At 44.0% G+C, this 19,436-nt stretch overlaps 2 protein-coding genes across 2 annotated transcripts in view; one reads left to right on the plus strand and one right to left on the minus strand.

The window, feature by feature from the left end:
- LOC126568301 (microfibril-associated glycoprotein 4-like) overlaps positions 1 to 19,436 on the minus strand; it is a 566,870-nt gene that overhangs the window by 107,547 nt on the left and 439,887 nt on the right. The gene's annotated exons all lie outside the window — the stretch shown is intronic.
- The window catches only part of LOC126568442 (histone H1B-like), a 236,502-nt gene that overhangs the window by 59,962 nt on the left and 157,104 nt on the right, over positions 1 to 19,436 (plus strand). The gene's annotated exons all lie outside the window — the stretch shown is intronic.

The following is a 19,436-nucleotide window of genomic DNA, read 5'->3' on the forward strand; positions in this document are numbered from 1 at the left end:
TATGGCTTTTTACATGATGGTGACGTGTGTAGGAAAGCCAGCTTTTGCCCACCACAAGCTTCCCGGTTGCGTTTCCGAGCTTTCACATGTCAACTTGCTGTAAGAATTCTTCGCATTCGCATTGCGCATTGCCTGACTTGTTCCGACACACGATGCTCAGAGGACGCTTTTCTTTTTCATCCCGTCAATGGAAAGGATGTATTGGTATTTCCACTGTTCGCTATTGTAAAGGGATTAAACAATAGTCGTACCGCGCTACCACGAGCTAGTGCTTTTTTCCCTCTTTTCCAAACGTGTTTCAAATCGATGTATCGAAGGGTTTTCGCGCTTTGTTTTGCTCTTTTCACTGCGTGGCACGGTGACTGTTCAGCGCAAATAACAGTAGCAGAAGAAAAAAGAAACAAACAAGAAAACAACTCGCAACCCTCGCTGACCGTATCGGGCAAAATGTATCGAAATAAGATTGCCTCTAGATAGAATTTCCAAACCACAAGGAAGCGGCAATCTTTCGAAAACCAAAAACACAATAACGAAACTTGAACCACAGCATTTACGAGTGGGTTTCGAGTTGTAAAGGAAAAGCAATTTTTCATATTTTTCGCTTTCCCGCACGCTGGGAAAGCTGTGTTTGTTTCAGAGGCTCAGAGCTGACTAGTGGGGTGAGAGTCCCGGGCTGCGAGCTGCTGACAAAAGCTTGCCAATCGTTTCACTTCCTTTTCCAATCACACTAGGGGATTTCGGTTTAGTGTTATAGGTCCTTCCTCTTGATAAGGAGCACTCTTCATTGCAGCATTTGGAGAAAGCACATCAAATTGGAAAAGTTCCAATTCCATTGAGGTCAATTGTTTCGGAATAATTTAACTGAATCGGTTAGCAAAACTTGTGCCATAAGGAGCCGTCAAACGGGTTCGAAACTCGTTGAACTGGACTTGCGAAAATGCAAACGAAAATATCTACGAAACTACACTTGACTTTTTGGAGGCTTTTCCACGGTTGTATCCATTTTTGTCCATGGCTTCCAAGGTATTTTGAAGCTTTCTAGTATATTTCCGCAGTTTTTTAACTGGCAAGAAAATGTGTTCTTCCTGAACGTTAGTTTAATAAGTTGTTCCAAGCAGTAACATTGCTGCGCATGGCTGATTCTTCTTGGTTTTTACTATAGTTTTACTATAGAAATGGGAAAAAAATTCAATAAAGTATGTACAATGCAAACAAAAAAATACAATAAAGTAAAAATCGCGTGGAATCAAGTTGAATCTCAAAACGCATTAAGGACAATTGAAAGAATCAATTAAAAGGCCCTTACAACTAAAACACATCATCCGCACCTAACCAGCTAATTGTGTTGCGTATACTTCTCTCTGATAACTTCCGCTACTGGATAGTACGGCCGAACATTACCTTACCAATGATTAAACCCGATCTACAAGCAACGCCGTTAATTGATTACTGCTTATAAATCGTCTTCTCGCACGCTGCAACACGAGAATCGACCTACCGGCGCGCATTTACTCCCAGCTCTCAGGAAATTTTACGCCACATCAAATTAAGAACCGAAACACGATAATGATAATTTACTGTTCTGCAAACAGTAAGCAGCGGGTCGAGTCCATGTCGATGTACATGCACACCGGTGAAGGTCCGGTAGGCCCCCAGTATGTCCAGCGTCCGCGTCGGCGAAAGTAACACGCTGGCTTATAAATTATTTTAATTTATTTGATTATGCAAAACAACTTACCGAACAGGAAGCTTTGGTCTAAACGGGGGAGATGTGCGGTGTGAGCTCGATGGGGAACATGCGAAGACCGCGTCGCAATGTGAAAACCCACGCCCCAGTGAAGAAGCGCATCTTCGGCCGGTGAAAGCACCGGCGGTGCATGTTGCAAGAAGGTCCTGTGCATGTGCGCACCGTGCCACCGACGCACGGTGCGATCTTCACGCTGCTCGCTAATATAAATGTATATCGCCATCATTTCTGTCAAGCGCTCACAATGGATGGCCAAAACTGGGGGGGGCGGTGGGTGGATTGCTGTAGAAGGAAGCCTAAAGAACGCAAGCATTACCGTGGACACACGGCGATGGAGCGAAAGCCGACACGGTGCACAAATTCCCGACCCAGCTGATTTATAATCGCCCAGCCTGACTGGGCCCGCATTCTAAGGAAACGGGGTCCGTATCCTTTGCCTCGGTAGTGGAGAACTGGGGAACGGGTATGTGCGCACATTTGCAGAGGAAGATGAATATCGGTGTCCTCGGGAATGCCAGGAACAAAGGACAATATCTTTTTTTTTTCGCCTTTAATACATGCCATACGTGCTGCTGCTGACGGTTCCAGTCTTCCAGGTCACTTGATCTAAATTCCACCGTTGCATCTTGCTCGTCCGCCTGTATCCGCCTCCGGAAAAGTCACGGTAACTAAGAACCTCTCAAAAGTGCTCCACTAAAACCCATCAAAGTCGTGTGAATTCTGGGCGAGGAGTCGAGCTGCTGCCGAAACCGAAATGAATGCATCAAATATTCATCGTTCGGCTCGGCTCGCGAAGAATTCGTGTCTGGGACGCGAGGGACGGCTCATCGTGCACAAGCACTACCAGAGTTTGGTAGGTTTTCCCTGCGGTGCAGGTTTCCCGCGAAGCTTTTGCAACTTGATTGTAGGTTTCCGTGGCATCGTACCTCCCGGACGTCTCAAGCTATGCTTTTCTTACTTCGCTTACTTAAAGTATTGTACTTTATGTCCCAAAATTTTTAAATGTTGAAGCTAGTTAGGTAGCTTCTGAATAATGCTCCTCATAATTTCTTCTTCGCGTTTTCTTGGAGCTTACAAATCCGAACCAATCTTCATTACATTACTCTTTCTTTGCCAACTTTAAATTCTTGTTAAAGTCCCGGCATCAATTTCACGTGACACTCATCAGCTAAACCAGCCAGCAACGCGAGCACACTTTGTATTTATTCCATGCACTCCCGGGCAAAGCACACGGCAGGTCGCAAGGATCCCGCATCTCGTTGTGCTCCGCTCGCTGATGCTGATTTTGGTCACCACGGCCACGGCCAAGAGAGCACCATTGGCGTGAACGCGGCGAACCCGTGTGCACTTCGTATTTCCTCATTATAATAATAAATTTGTCATATCAAAGTTTCATATCTTTGCTACACCGTTTTGCTACCCAGTTTGCAAGGAATCGACCCATCACCCGAAAATAGAGGGAGCGAAGAGCAAAAAAAAAGCGAACGCCCATCCATCGAACGCCTTCCTTCGCTAAAACTGCTCCACTCGTGGCAGGATGCTGGGGCGGCTGATGGGGTTTTCCTTCTTTCTTCTTTGTCGTTTTTTATTATCCCCCATCCTGACTTCTCTAACCTGTATGTGTGACCCCCACCCGTCCACCAACCGCTTACATTAATTCAATATTAACAATGTCATTATTAATCGGGTGGATGTCTCCACCACTTTTTCTCATTTCCATTTTTCCTGCAACATCATTATTATGGTTTCGGGAAGCAAAATCCGTGCCTCGGTTTGCACTGCTGCTGCTTCTTCCACATCCACACACACACACACACACACACACACACACACACATAAACTGTGCAAGAAGCAGTACGTGTGGAAGAAGAATGCCTATCACGATGGTGGACCGATCCTGGGGATGAATGGGAAAATGATGACGCGTGATAAAAGGCTAAAAACCGTGTACAAACCATGTCTCCACCGTCATCGCTGCCGTTGCCCGGCGAAAACACGCGGCACACGGTGTCCTATCGTGCGACCATCAATCGTCAACCGGAACGCTTGCCTCGCGGAGTGTACTGTGTTGGGTTTTCTGCTCTCGCACTCCGCACAGCGACCTGGCTGCCCGGCCGGAATGCTCCTCATCCTGCAAAGCAACCGAGATTCAACGGTGGCAACGTCTTCATTGCATGCGATGCCATGTGCATCTCGGTCGGTGCATCATCCCCGGGACCCGATGTTCGCAAGACAAAAGGTTGTCATGACTCTCAATGGTAATGCACTGCCAGCCGGTCACCGTCTTCCTTGCATTTCCTCAAACCACTTCATAATCATCATCCGTCCTGTCGTGTCGTTTTGCTTCGCTTTTTTCTGTTTTGTACGAGTGTCCATGCCTTTCAATGTTGCGTTTTTATTCCGTACGCTACTACACTCGGCACTTGGTCTTTGCAACTCTCGATTCTGGCCCGAAAGTCCCGGAAGAGAATGCCGTTGAAGTGCAACCAACGTCGCGTTTTGCCACGATCGACTCGTGCCAGTTTACGTTTACAAGAACGTGCACCGAATGCACCGGACGAAAACGTGTCGCGCGCGAGATGGAACGACTTCACTAGCTGCCGTGTTCCCGACGAGTGTCTGTGTGACCTAACCAGGTTACGGCAGCACTCTTTAAGCAAATGACACTGACTGTGTGCCAGAGAGTGGTCGGGTTCGGTATCTCTTCCACGCCATCATCATTTCGAGACGCTTTAGCATGCAATAGTTGACTTTTGGTCCATGGCGATGTAGCAAGTTGATGAATTTATTAGCAGGCAATCCTTGCGCTTAAGATGTCAGCACTTTACTAACTGCTTGTTTTTGCATAAAATTGCTAAAGAAAAAGTTAAGCCAAATGCATTGGAACTGTTTTGATCGAAAGCTGACAGTACTGGGAGCATTTGACATTCTGGGGCACGGAATTGGACGGCATAGCTTGGTATTTTCTGTCTCTTTACCACACAATATGAAAGATAAGGTGGCGTGCAGCAACCACATAGGTATTAAGGTGCTAAATAATGCATTTTTTCATTCTCTTCACTACGGCAAGTTCTTTTGTCCTTGTCCTGGAACCAGTGAGTCTAGTTGAAACACGCTAGAAACTATCCGAAATTAAAAATCAATCACAGATGAAGTCTTCAAAAACAACTTAATTAATAAGCCAAAAAATTCGAGAAATCGGTAGAGCCCTCCGATTCGTATGACATCTTCCTATTCGATATTGAAAAGTAGGCTGGAGAGTCCTTCCCCTTACCTCAGACCCCAGTCAAACAGCATGTTTGACACATTCACCTAGCACTGTCCATAGAGGACCTCCCCAGCCGTACCATCCACTCATCTTCTCCACTCCAAACACTAAACTTCCCATTATTCCTATACGCGAACCAGGCTTCTCAACTCTCTCCAAGTGTTAATGGAAACCTTACCATACATAAGGATTAGCATATCCAAATTTAAATTACGTGTTATCGTTGATAATATCCTCTGCTACAGAACACAATATAATCAGCTTAAACAGATTCAACAAGAAACATATTTGGAGCGCAAGTTTCTGGGTCAGGGTCTACCGAAAGCTTCCGATTTAGCAAGAGAAAAACAAAAGGATTAAAAATAGAAGATACAAAATGTTTCATCTCTACAAAACGTTATTAAAATTTAACCCATTCCATCGGATACTATAGCAATGTACCGCACGGCACCGACCCACTATCAATTAAACCTCGGTCGCCACCACCGGCATTGCATCCATCAAACCCGCACAAAGCACAAACCAAGCGTGCTCAATTAATATTTGATGGGAAACTATAAAACACGTGCTGGAACAATACCAGGTAACGGTCCCATCAGTTTGTACTGATCTGTATAATCCGTCAGGACGACCCGCCCGTGTGCTGCTAATTTTTTAATCACAGCACCACTATTTGACACGGTCCGCCGTACAGTCTGCAGGCGAGGACCTGCAACCTCACAAGGGCACACACGCACACACGTGGACAACATGGACACCCAACCGCAGCAGGTAATTTGCGAATGTTTATTCACCCTACGGCCCATTAACGAATGCAAGCTCGCCAATGGGCGTCAGTGAGTGTGGCCAGGAAGCGCTCCTATGCACCGTAACGTGCGCGGTTCCGTGGCCGACAGCTGACCACAAAATTTTAGTTGAACATATTGTGTTGCCGCGAAAATGGTGCATACTTGTGGTTGGGGATGTGTGTGCGCATGTGTGTGTGTGTCCGGGCATGGGTGAATCTCATTTCGCTCGTTAGCGCCATCCCAACAGGGTGCTGCATTCTGCCGAAAATGTAGAGATGGCAACAACAACAACGAAAAAACCTCCAACTCCCAGGACTTTTCCTACTTGTCACTTGCCATTTACAGGATGTGTCCTCGGTGGAGTTGCGCGTAAACACGTGACAACAATGCTTGCATTCTGTGACCACACATCCTGCCACCCATGAAAGTCCCATCAACCCCGTCCGCGATGGGGCGCACTGGCTAGTGCAACTGGTCCCGCGTGGCACACACACACACACACAATCCGCACACCCCCTGTCTTGTTTATTCAATGCCAAAACCCCATTCTCAAAGCGAATCCGGAAAACCACTTTTCATATGGGATGCAAATTAAATGCTGCCCATTTACCGCTGGCCACCAGCAGTACACCAGATCCGTAACTCGAGGATGCTCGTTACTAACACGGGCTCGTGTGATCACATGAAAAAGCAGTGTAGGAAAAAAAACCTCCATAATTGTTATTTAGCTAAAAACACAAATAAAAGTAAGTGGATTTTTGAAGGGACGGGAGGCATGTAATTCATGTGTAATAAACTTTCGATAAACAGCGTTCATCTCGCTATGCCAACAACCTGGTACGAACGTGGAGCGACCCACGCATTGCCGTAGAACACCGTGTCACATTTGGTGGTTGGTGGGATTTAGATTAAATAATTGACATTATTAACATCGCAACAACCGTGTTGGCAAAACAATTTACGGACCTTTGGATGGGGCTTTCGCAAACATCAAACGCAAACCACAACACAATAGCATTGGAATACATTCGTTTGAAGGTAAAAAGGAAGAGTAAATTTGATAGTTTAGCCTTGTTTGATTGTATTCCTATGTTTCATTTACTAGAATTCTCACAATAATTCATTTTTTTCATTATAAATGCTTTCTTTTTACATATTCTGGTTTACATGTTGTCTGTTTTGCTTAACGATAATCTCTACATAATGTGCACAAGGCGTAAATTAAGTAAAACTTTGAGATATTAACACTTTTTATCCGATTTAGGCCGACCATCAATTTATTTGTAATTTTTTAAATCAATTCTCTTTCAATAGCAAATCTTTTCATTCGTTCATTCATTTTCTTTCTTCTTCTAACGAATACCTCAATTGATGAATTGTACATGTTTTCCGGCAAAAAGCAAAACAAAAAGCTCTCAATGCTCGAACTTCCAAAAGAAAAAAAAAGACCCCCCCTCAACACTGATTGCTGCAACATCATCCTCTATCGGCTTAAAGCGAAATTGATATTTCATCCGTGAAACAACAACATCAGCTGCCCAACGATCAAACGGTTGATTGTTGTAGCCAGTTTTTTTTTATGTCTGCCTTTGCGTCCATCTCTACAACTGATGCCGTGTCCACGCAGTACCATAACTCAATTTTCTTTGCGAGGCCACACGCACGGCAGCCAACTGCACTCCCTGCTTGCAGCTGCAATTATTTTGCAATCGTACATTTCCCACTTCGGGCGAAAAGGGACGCCAAACACCCGACGAAAAGTCACTGGCCTCACCTCTACTCTGTGGGAGCGAACCCGACGTGGACCGGCCGGCGCTAACTTCGGTGATTGTTTGAGCACGTTTCTCGTATTTATCAAAAGCAGTTTAATTTTGACATTATCAACAAGCTGCTCAGAAACTGTCGGGTCGAAGAAAATGGAGCAACATCATCCCCGGCAAATGCCCGGGTCCCCCCCCCCCCTTTCGTACGCCATGCTTCCAACCATCAAAAGCATTCCCCGGGACGAAGACGCAGCCGGACAGAGCAGACTTTTCTTCTACATCGTTGACGATGAGCGCAAGATGCTCGATAGGATATTTCCTTTTTATGATGCTGGGTTTTCTTGTGTTGTGTTTTTTTTTTTGTTTTCTTCGGCATAAAACTATGTGCACTCTACAGCAAAGCGAAGCAAAAATTTATTATTACTCTGCAAGTACAAATCACAGCGAGCCATCAAACTGCAAGCCACCAGTCCGCTCTTCTGTTTTCATTTTTATTTGTACGCCATGTCTCTTCAAGAATTTTCCTTCACATTGGCCGCAAGCACAAGAACAAATGGACACGATCTGTCCGTCCAACGCCAGACGGAATGCTTCGCCCTTCCACTGTTGTCTGGAGCGATGCAAAACGTGAAGAAAATTTACTTAAACATTCAATGCTCGTAGATCGAGCTACTGAACGGAGCTTCGTAACAGCCTGTGCCTGAAATACTATGGCCTCTGTCAGTGGGCACTAGCGTCACGAAGCAACAGGCCGTGGTAATATGAGAACGTGTGGGAAATTGCGTCAAGCATAACTCAATGACGCGTGTGCTGCAGTGACAATTGCATATGTACACCAGTGGCGGTTACATTTGATAAGTGCATGTTCGCCCACCTAATTGAAACATTTCATTATTCCACTGGGTAAAATATTTATTCACAGAGAATTTTCGGAACGATTTCAACAGTTTTAACCTGTTGAAGTCATAGTTGAATCTGAATTTGTAAGCACTTTAAAGTCCTCTATACGGGGGGGGGGGACGGTCCGGATGGGATTTGAACCCCAGTCCTGTCATATGAAGACCGGCACCGCTGTCGCCTACACCACCGGGCCGCCCCATTATTTTTAAATTAAATTTATAATCTCTAAAACCTGGAAACGAACGATTGATTATAAACTACATGCTTAACAAAACAATTTATTTAAATTCATTTTCTTATAGCCTTTTTCTTAATCCATTCATCTATTGTTCGCTATAAATCATACTCGTTCCTCAGTTAAACTGATCCATATAAAACTTCATTTATTTATTTATCAATTTTTATTTTAAAAAAAATTACAATTTGTTCGTAAAAAATCTCTTCAGTAAGTTAATGTTGCCTACCTTCTCAAATTCAACTCTATCATTTTTTAAACTACACCTCCTGCCAATAGTAAAGCTCCCAATAGTAACCAACGCTCTACTTGGTGCATAAAAAAAAGGTACTCATTCCATACTGTAAACTGAGCTAAGCTCATCAAATTCGTGGAAAACCCAACGCAAAAGCACTCGCACAAAAGATCATACGAAACAAAGCAAGTTCTTCCCGGATTCCCGGCAATGCTAAAGCTCCCAAAGATACAGCAACCTTGTCAGCTAAGATATTTTCCCGACTCAAAGCTCCAGCAGACTATCCGACCATGGCAATGGCCACATTTAGTTTTGCTCCCGAAATAAGAACGATGGTGTAACCAATGCAACACGAAGAATGTAAAATGTGTCGAATGTTGTATCATTGTAGAAGCTCCACAAGGACGTGCTTCAAATGTGTGTGTGTGTGTGTTTTTGAATTGCACAATGCACAAAAGAGGTGGTGCTTCATGTGTTTTCTCCGAGTTCTCCGATTTCTTCGAGCGTAACAAGCTAAACAACTGCAGATAACTTCAAGTGGAAAATTGCCACAATACCTGGCTAATGTGTATCCTGCCGTGCTCGTAACGTTGGTTGAATGGGTTCCCTGTGTGCCTGTGTGTCCTAGTAACCATTCGCTTCGCTTACTGCACACATTTGCTTCAAAATGTACCGATTCCGACAATAGTTGTGGTGCGGTCGTAGAGGGCGGTTAACCCTCATCGCTTCGAGCTTCTCCAACGCCAATGGGAAGCCGGGTGTCGTTGTACACAACCCCCCTCTCAGGTTTGTCTCACCCGGCTGGGGTGTTGCCGGGTGTTCTTTCAAATATGTTTATTAACTTGTCAGCCAACTGCAGGAGGTCAGCAGCCAACTGAGGTCGACCTCAGGCCCTTGGGTTTGCCAAGCATTGGTTGGCAAGATGTGAAACGTTGTAAATTTTGCTCCTAAAGCGCAAAGCAGGATCTGTCTCGGCAATGTCACACACCTCGGTTGGGTTGGGCTGAGCAGGCAAAAGTTTGCCCATGCTTTGGTCGCACGATACTATCTCCGCTCAATGCCACCAATTGTATTAATTAGACATGCCGTGGCTGACATCCCCAAAAACACAAGTTAATCCGTTGCCTCATTAATTCCACCTGTGCGGGCGCGCGCACTCGCTCGCTTGGCATTATGGGTGTTGTTTACCGTGCATCGTGACACTTGTTACGCCCGATAACGATAATTAAACCCGATTCTCCCGAAACATATCCTCCGCCGATAGCTTACACGAGATGACTAAAACCACAGAAAGTATGGTCGTTGTGTAAAGGGGAAAAAGTTGTCCCATTGCACATTGGGCAATACGACGGGTTTTTGTTTTCGTTTATTTATTGGGGCTTCCAGTTTCATTTAAAAAGTATGTAATAAATTTTTATTCCACATGCAGTTGGTCATCATTGAAGGCAATCCAAATTCATAAAGTTTTGAGGGAAAAAATATTTTATCCAGAATTTTGATCGTAAATTTCTACTGTGGCGCACCTGTACAAAAACAGGAACGTGTTGCTGGAAACATATCGACAACCCAACTAAAACTTGGTTGGCAGAAATTAAAGACACACAGCTGGCTGCGGATGCCCTTACCGCCAAATGGAATTTCTCATTAAATTCTAATAAACGCCTCTCTTCCACAGAAAATGATGACTTCTTTCGGGCCCACACACAAGGTCCACCAAAGCCATTTCCACACGGAACCACACTTTGCACACAATCGTCACGAACCATTCCAAACGGAAAAACGTGAAACGAATACATCCGCTTTCGTTTTAAAAAATCGCCCCCCCCACAAAATCTCCCAAACGTCCAAAGACCGCCAGGCTGGTGGACCGAACAAAAAACAGATCCTTAATTGCGTGTCTCAAGTGTTTCGGCCAGGCTTTTCACACCTCGCTCGGCCGATCGGCCAGCTGAAACATCCGGCCACCTTCTGCCAAAAAACACACAGCCTCGTTATGGTTTCACCATCAGCACAGCAACCGTAAGAAAAACACACAGACTTCTTCACATTTATTGCTCCAGACATCTTTTTTTTTCCAACAGTCCCCGGCACGCCAATTTTTGTGACCGTCTTTTGTCGGCCGAAAAACTACGACACTAAAGCGGAAGCGAAAATGATAGAATCCATTATGGGTGCCGGCGTACGGGATTATAACGCCGGCAAAGTCCTTGAAGTAGCTACTGAGCAAACCGCAACTCTAAGCGCCACAGCCAACACAACCGTACGGAACTGAAACCACTTGACGTGGTCCCTCGGTTTTTGCCGAGGTAGACGGAAAATCACGAAAGTTACAGCTTCTGCCCGACCCGAAAAACACGAAACCTAGAAGCATGGTCTTCGTGCACCGCTTCCAGAGTTCTGAGGACCCTTTTGCACCGTCCGCTCGATCCTATGCCTATTGTTATTATTTAAAGATGAACCACGGTGGAATTCTTCGATGGAAGGAAAGTTTCCTGCATGCCCAACTCGATCCCAGAGGAGCACTTGCACGAGTGCCTTAAAGAGTGTTGAGTTGTGAATCCCGTTCCCGAATCGTTGGATGCTGCCGCAAAGTTGCCCCAATTGTCTTGCCGTCTTTGCAAAGGAGAGAACTACGCCGATTGTTTACCGTGCAGCATCGCAGCGTTCCAGATGAGCAAGTTATACTGTATTTGATTATAAATTGACTGCTTGGTGGTAACCTGAAGATTATGTGGTAGTTATGGGGTCGAAACGTAGACACGAGAACTTGTGAAGGGATCTTAAAGTTTGCCCTCGTCATTCGCTCAGGCTGGATGACTGTGACTTGTCGGTGTATCGTTTAGGTAAACATTATACCTGTTGTAGTTGTCGGGAGAATGTTTTCTCACACAGACACACACAGAGGACGGAAGCGCGGCTTGACGAAACGAGACAGGAGCAGAATCCTCTTTAAGTTTGAAGAAGTTTTAAATGATATTAGGTTACCTTCTTGCTTGCTTTGCAGCACTTGATTTGCCAAAGATCCCTAGTACTTGTTGAAGTGATTAACATTCTTTTAAGTGTCCGCCATATCAGGGTTAAATTACAATCAAATCAAACTTTGTAGCGTGCTCTGCGTACCATGAATGTTTCACTTTCCTATTTTGCCTAAGCAAACATTGTACTTCACAGGGATGCCACACCACAAGTACCTACCCACCCTAAACCCCGAGCAAATGCGCCATTCACTGGGAATCGTTTCATCAAAAGAAGTCATTATGTTAACACACCAGCGTCTCCTAAATAATTCAATTGCATTAAATCACTTTTCCGCATGATAAACAAACATCCTTGGTGCCTGAATGCTTCCGGTTCTGCTACCCACTTTCCTCCTTCTGTCCCCTCTAGCATGTTCCTCCCTATTTTCGGAAATGCGGCATGAAAGCGAGAACGAAAACTTCCCCAACTCTCCGCAAGCTCTCGACAGAAACCGACACCGAACCGACCTAAGGAAGTAGCTATCATGTCACCCATCAGCTGTGTGTCAATCGTCTCAATGGGACCCCCAATAAACAACGTCACCTCATCCACCATTTCCCTTACCATACCCCCATACCAATATTCAGTGCTGAATTTCCCAAAAAAAACGATCTTGCCATTTCATGTTGTCCGGTAGATAGGCAAACGGGCCGAGCACGGAAGCCTTTTTCCCTTTTTTTCCAACGGTACACCACGTGACCAGTAGGGGGCCGCCTTGGGAAAATGCGGAACTTTTCCTCCACTTCCAGCGAGCGAACGGTCCTTTCCATTACTTATTCATAGCGAATTATTTGAACAACGGCCGAAACAAACGTCACGGAATCGAACGTTTTGTCGAACGCCGTCGTCATCGTCGTCGATGACGATGAGGGCTGGTGAAATAAATAAATAAATTGTAACACACCATCTACACCACTTGCCAATACGGCTGAATTGCCCATATTGCTCGCAAGAACAAGGAAATAGCCGGAGAACAGTAGCGTGCGCACCATTGCTAACGTTCGACGAATGATTGTTACAAAAAAAGAGCAACGAAAGATTGGAGAAATAGTTACCTAAAAAAATATAATTTACAAAAAAAAATTAAATTGTTAAGGTTTGATTTGTATGTATTTTAGGATTTTATTAACAAATTTCCGAAGTAGTACTCCGAATTGCCGTAAATGCATTATTATACGAGATTATTCATCCACATTGCATACCTTCGGGCGCTGTAAAGAAACAAATTAACTAATCTCATCCGACTTATTTTGACTCACACTGTACGCGCACACATTCTCGCACAATCGTAAAGTCCATATTATGTGACGCATTTCCCTCCCCTCCCTCCGTTTACCCACGACACTCAAGGATACACCATTCTAACAAGCAACCAGCAGAAATTGCCAATTCCAAGTGGGTGAGTACCATAACTTTTCTTTTCTTTGCTGGCTTTTCGCCGTCGATTCGATTTCGCGTCTGACCACCGTCGCAACGTCTCACCCTCCCCTCCCCCTTCCATGCTATTGCGAATTCTATCGGACCTTCCATTTTTCCTTCCGTCACCCAGTCAAGAGGAAATAGGATCAAGTCGGTTGGAAAGGACTCAGAAGCCAGCCTGAAGCAGATAAAAAAAAAAATCCTCCACCAAACCACCCACTGGAACAGCCCAATTGGACAGGAGAAGATGCGAGATGATACCCGCTGCCAGCCGATCATAATGATGATTGAAGCCGAAAGACACCGCATCGCGTGGAAATGCTCAAGAAAAGGGATAATCCCAAACATAATGCATGGGGTACTTTAATAAATTTTGCCCCGCACGGCTCAATGCGATGTTGTTCACTTTTCTTTTTACGCCCAAATCCCTTCCGGACGAGTTCCGTTCGGTTTGCGCGCACCATCCGAAGGGTCAGAAACTGATGGAAGCGATTGCGTCCGGCAAGGAGCGATAGAGGGCTTTTTTTGCTCCTCTGCCGTACCACCAAGGGTGGTATTTCGAGTTCACAACACACTCGCTTCCCGCTATCGTCCCTGCGACTTGCGACTGTGCGTAATAAAAACAGACAGATGTGAATTTATGAAAACATTCATCAAACATTCAACATCAATTATGATTATGGTGAGTGTTTTGATTTTTATTCCACCGTACACACCGGGACATACAATCGGTTCTGCCGACGGATGTGATCAATTTCGGACGGATCCGTTTCGCTTCGGATTGGCACGATGTGAGCTGTGTGTAATACTGCGGGACTTTGAGACAAGCAGAGCCTTTCGAAACTGAAGAGAAATGCTTTCAAACGATGCCGACCAGAGTATGAAGGATTTACTGGTCGTTGGTGTTGTTGGTTTGATGTATGATATGCCTCTCGCATTACTTCTGATGACAAACCGGCTAAGCGTAAGATGATTTACAGCGAGTACTATACTGTAATAGTTTTTCAGACCAAATAGATCTTCATCGGCAAAGTGTTTTAGCAATGTTAAATATTACTTAGGACTTACGCGACTTACTCCTTAAAAAATGAATCTCCTGAGAAGATTTTTGTCTCGGTGGTCTAGAAGTTGCAAATTTTGATATCTAATTATTCCCTCAAATTCAAATTTTGAGGTTAATTATTTCCAAGTAACTCATGATAAACTAAAGCGACAATTGAAGGAACTTTTTTCCATAATTTAACACGTTCGCGTAATGATGTAGATTTTGCAAAAAAAAAATCAGAGTTCAAGTTCATACACTATTTTTGTCTCAGTTCTCTAAGAGTCCTACCACTTACACGTCAAATATTACAGTCATCTTTCAGTTTGCAGCTCGTCTCATCGGTAGAGAGTACAATTTTTGCATGACGGGTAGTCGCTGGAAAGTAGTTTCTTACCTTAAGTAGCTTTTCCTAAGAAAAACTATTTTTATCTCAGAGATCTTGTGCTCTGAGCTTGTTGAGCTGTCACTTGGCAAGCCTTTTTGGTAATGGAATTTGAAGTTCAAGAAATACTTTTTTTGAGCTGAATTTCCACAAGTTACTTACGTGTTCAATGCTATACTTATGTTCGAGTTTACAACATGCTCTGTGAATAATATATTTATAATCTGATTAATAATGCTTGTAGCATCTTTTTTTGGTGTTCAAAGAAATATTCCTCCACTTAACACATGAATTCCATATGTTCTCTTTGTCCGTAGGCCATACTTTGTGTATAAAAAAAATGGGTATAAAAATCGAACGAACACATTGTTTATGGCTTTGCGGTGTAATTCCCCAAAAAGACATCCTTTTCCCATCATGCGTCGATGTCCATTTTCCAGTGTTGGTCGCTCACACACAAGGGAGTCAAATAAAAATATGATCTACGAGCTTGTGCTATGTTTATTTACATAATTTATGTTGTAACCACACTCACACACACATCAAAACATTTTCCAAGGAAATGTCCTTGATGCCACTCTTATGGCCACTCTGCTCCGCAATATTCCACGGATCTGGAGAGAAAAATAAAAACAAGAGCTTAATCCTTCGACCGCTGGAAAATGCTTTCTACTTCCGGTTTAATACCCCAAAATTTTCATCTCCCTTTGGAGACAACACACGTGCACCACACGGATGTGTGTATGTATCTGCGCTAGAGACATTCCACTTTGGACCAATTCATTCCAAACGGATCCAACGAATCGCCTTTCCACGTTTATTTTGACGCGTTCGCGATGCTTTTATTTGTTACCATCGCGAGCGCATTACCATCAACAGCATCAGACTAACCCATAATCAACTCAGACATTACCACTAACGCTGCCTGCTACTGCCACTACTATCTCTGCCGCACCCAGCAAATTTTCGCCTCCGTTCGTTTGTGTGTGTGTGTGATTGCCAGGCGTGTCGGAACCATCGCGCACAGGCTTCGTTCATTTGACGCGTCTCGTGTGTGTTATACTCTCATTTTTATGTTTATTATGAATAAGGATTCAATAAGATAAAGTGCTGATGTGATCTGAATATTTGCCATCGCCATCCATAGTGCCGCTACTATACACAACGCACTGTCATACACAAGACTTAAGACGGTCCGAGACAAGACGTTCCGGAAATCTCTGCGTATGTTTTCCACTCACACTTCCGCCATTTCGTCGTCGACGGCGAACCACCGAAAAGGGGACCGAGTGACGCTGCGAGATGGCGCAGCTCGGGCTGTAGTTGCCATTCCCATACGACCGACGGAGATACTGCTCCGTTTGACTTAACGCGTTTGGAATGCCAATTTTCTCGCTTGTATGTGAAACCTCGTCGATTTTCCTCACACTTGTCTTTGGTGGTTGGTTCGCCTTCGTCTCACGCTCTCGCTCGTCTTCGTCCAGCCGGTCCAGACGTTCGGTTTCCGTTGCGAGCTACACACCACCACCATCGCTGCCTCGTTTGGCAGAATGGAAAAAGATTTAGTACCTCGCATGCTAACGAGGCTTCCCAGCATATGCGTTTTTATCTTTATCATCGTCTTCGGTGGTGCGCTGGGGATGCTGGCCGGGACAACAACACCCGGGCGTGCTTCGAAAGGCATCTGCGATGATTCTTGAATGTTAAGATGAAGCTTAAATTGATTGAAGAATCTCTAGGAAATATGATCAAACGATATGATACATTAAATATTCTTATTTAAGTTTGATGTTGAGTGATGCAGTTATGCATTTATTTTAGAAAAGTGTATTGGTATGAGGAACAAAAGCTTTAAGAAAGAAGTAAATCCATGGAATTCTCGGCAAGCGCACAAAATAAATTAATATATTCAAAGGCCCGAAAAATTCGAATAATTTGAGAAACCAAATGAGGCTCTATAATTGTTTCAAATATTTTGAAATTAATTTACTGCATTGAAGAATACGTAATAAAATTTAATTCTAATCCAACATTTACAGAAAATTCTTCCCTTTGGTTTCCTCAAACTGTGAATTAAATGTAGTTCGGTATGTTACACACTGTACACCATCCGCATCTACTTCTTCAGAAAAATCTACCAAGATTTTTTTCAATAAAATGTTTTTCACTATTCAAAACCTCTCGCTCCGGATCACTTTCATTCTGATTACATTTTTATGGCTCCATCCCGTTCGTATGCATACAATTACCCTATCCCGTAGCATTAGCATAATGATTGTAATTCAATTTTAAGTTAATCTCCAAATGAAATCACCCGCGACGGCCCCCTTCGGGATCACGAATCATTATCTTCGCACCCAAAGCTACTGCCCACCGTGCAGATGCTTCCATTATCCTTGATTTCTGTTACATAAATTCGTCCCATGATCGTACCGCGAGTTCAAGAAGTCTGGTCCGGTAACCGAATCAACAGCTCAATAAATTAACCACCCACCCATAGGAAAGATCGTCCGGCAGTGGCCAAGAATTGGGGCCACCGGGCACAGTAACTCGTTATCGGAGTTTCAGGCACCAAAACTTTCCTACAGACACCCACACCGCCCCACTCGTGCGAAAGTATCGCCAAATCTGATGCCAATTAGTACTGTCAATTAGCGCACACTCTGTTTTTACGCGTCGCGTTGTCCCACCTTTGGTGCCGCTTGTTGGTTCTATTGGGACGCGAAGGAAGTTAGTCCCAAGAAGGAGCTAGCATCATCTCACAGGGAAGCGGGCGAACCAACCGAGCAGCTTAGCTGGAAAGTTTTTCCCCTGCGGGTGACAGAGCAAACAGAGCAGTGCCAAACTTTAACGCCACGAGTACGAAAAGTCGTCGTTTTCATCTTTTGCTACTCACCCGGCAGTGAACGGTTTGCCAATGTTTGTGTGGTAGAAAGCGAAAAGCCAAGAAGTTTGACCACTGTGGCTGTGGGTGGAACTTGCTTGTTCGCTTGTTCATTTGCAAACAAAACACGATAAACGATTATTTATTGCTGCGAGTGGTGTCCCTGTTGGTTGTACATCGACTAGGGGAAAATTTGCATGCACTGCACAATGCACTTCTCGACATGCATTCGTTGTGCAGTGGAGGGTGGATAATAAGAATAAACAAATCCGCTGACTGAGAGAGTATGCAATCTACAAACTGCTGGCACATCAATGCTCAATAACAACATACAATTTAATTTCAGTTAGGACGATCCATAAGGATGATCATTGGAGTAAATACTCAAGCCTGCTTAACAAACCCTTTGCTTGTAATTAAACCTTCCATTGCAATTTTCACCCCATTTTCTATGGAAGGTTTATCATGGCAAAAGAATCGTCCTCATTGCTGAGTCGACCATTTTTACTTCAACGAATAATTTTTACTCTCTATGTATCTCCCGCTGCTATCAAAACACATCACCCTTCCCTTTCTGCGCTCTAAATGTCACCGTAAACAACTGATTCACGTTCAAATAATCGAAGTTTCAGTAATCGAAAATATTGTCCGTCAAAAAGCTGTAAAAACAGGCTACGGTTCTTCGTCATATTTTCCACTTTCGCTTTACCATTGCTGTGGGAAAATTTCAACGCCAAAATACGGCGCGGATCTGCGGTTGGTTGGTTGATGGTACTGCTGCACTGCAGCCTCATCATTTATTCATTTCCATTTCGATCCAATATAGCGTTGCTGCGCTCCATTGGGAGTGCATTCAGCGTGATTGGGACAAACACGGTACGATCCAACGTCTCTTAATTAACCAATATTGTACAGCCTGATGGAATTGGTTGTGCGATCGATCGATATTGAGTTATAGTAACATAAAAATACAGCCAACCAATCAGTTGGACAAAAAATTCAAATAAAAAATCATGTAAAATCGTATGAGGCGAAGTTAAAGGAGCCAGAAATGGCTGGCAGATATTTGGAGTGTCGATTGCGGGAGGCTAAAGCGGATCTGGAGCGCAGATGTTACTTCTGAATTTCGCAAAGTATAACTTATACGAGCTCAAGACATCATCGAGGAATCACATGAACTTTGCCACGTTTTTCGCGAGCTATCAAACTATCTTAAGCGGTACCAGCAAGTCTAGTAAGCCATTAGATAGCCGGCGTGACGTAGTAGGTTGTTGTAGTAATAGCTCATCTAAAATTCTTGTAAGTTCTAGCTCTTGCTGGTGTATCCTTGTATCGGTAGCTCGTTATTGGCACAAAAACTACGCTTATTGACAAATCCCGAAGAGCTCCCAAACAAGCAGTCTCAAAACATTTGACTCTTTGTAGTGACGGCTGTAAGACAGCTTTTCGATATCTTTTTCGAGTGATATCAAATTCTAAAAAGGCTGATTCTTCTCCTACTAAGAACTCCAACTCAATTGCTAACCTTGATGAGTTGATCCTTTATAGCTCATTAGCACATAATTCAAGGTTTTTGTACACCAACCAACACATTTCCACACCTTTGATGTGCAACAAACCAGCCAGCATTCAATTTTCCCGAAAATAATTTTAACGATTGAAAACGAAAACATAAAACAGTTCGCCAGAAACTGAAAGTCCCAACCGTAACGTACCTTAAAATTGAGCGAATGAAAGAAGCAAAGCCAGGTA

This window comes from Anopheles maculipalpis, chromosome 2RL (genome assembly GCF_943734695.1).
Source record: "Anopheles maculipalpis chromosome 2RL, idAnoMacuDA_375_x, whole genome shotgun sequence".
NCBI lineage: Eukaryota > Metazoa > Arthropoda > Insecta > Diptera > Culicidae > Anopheles > Anopheles maculipalpis.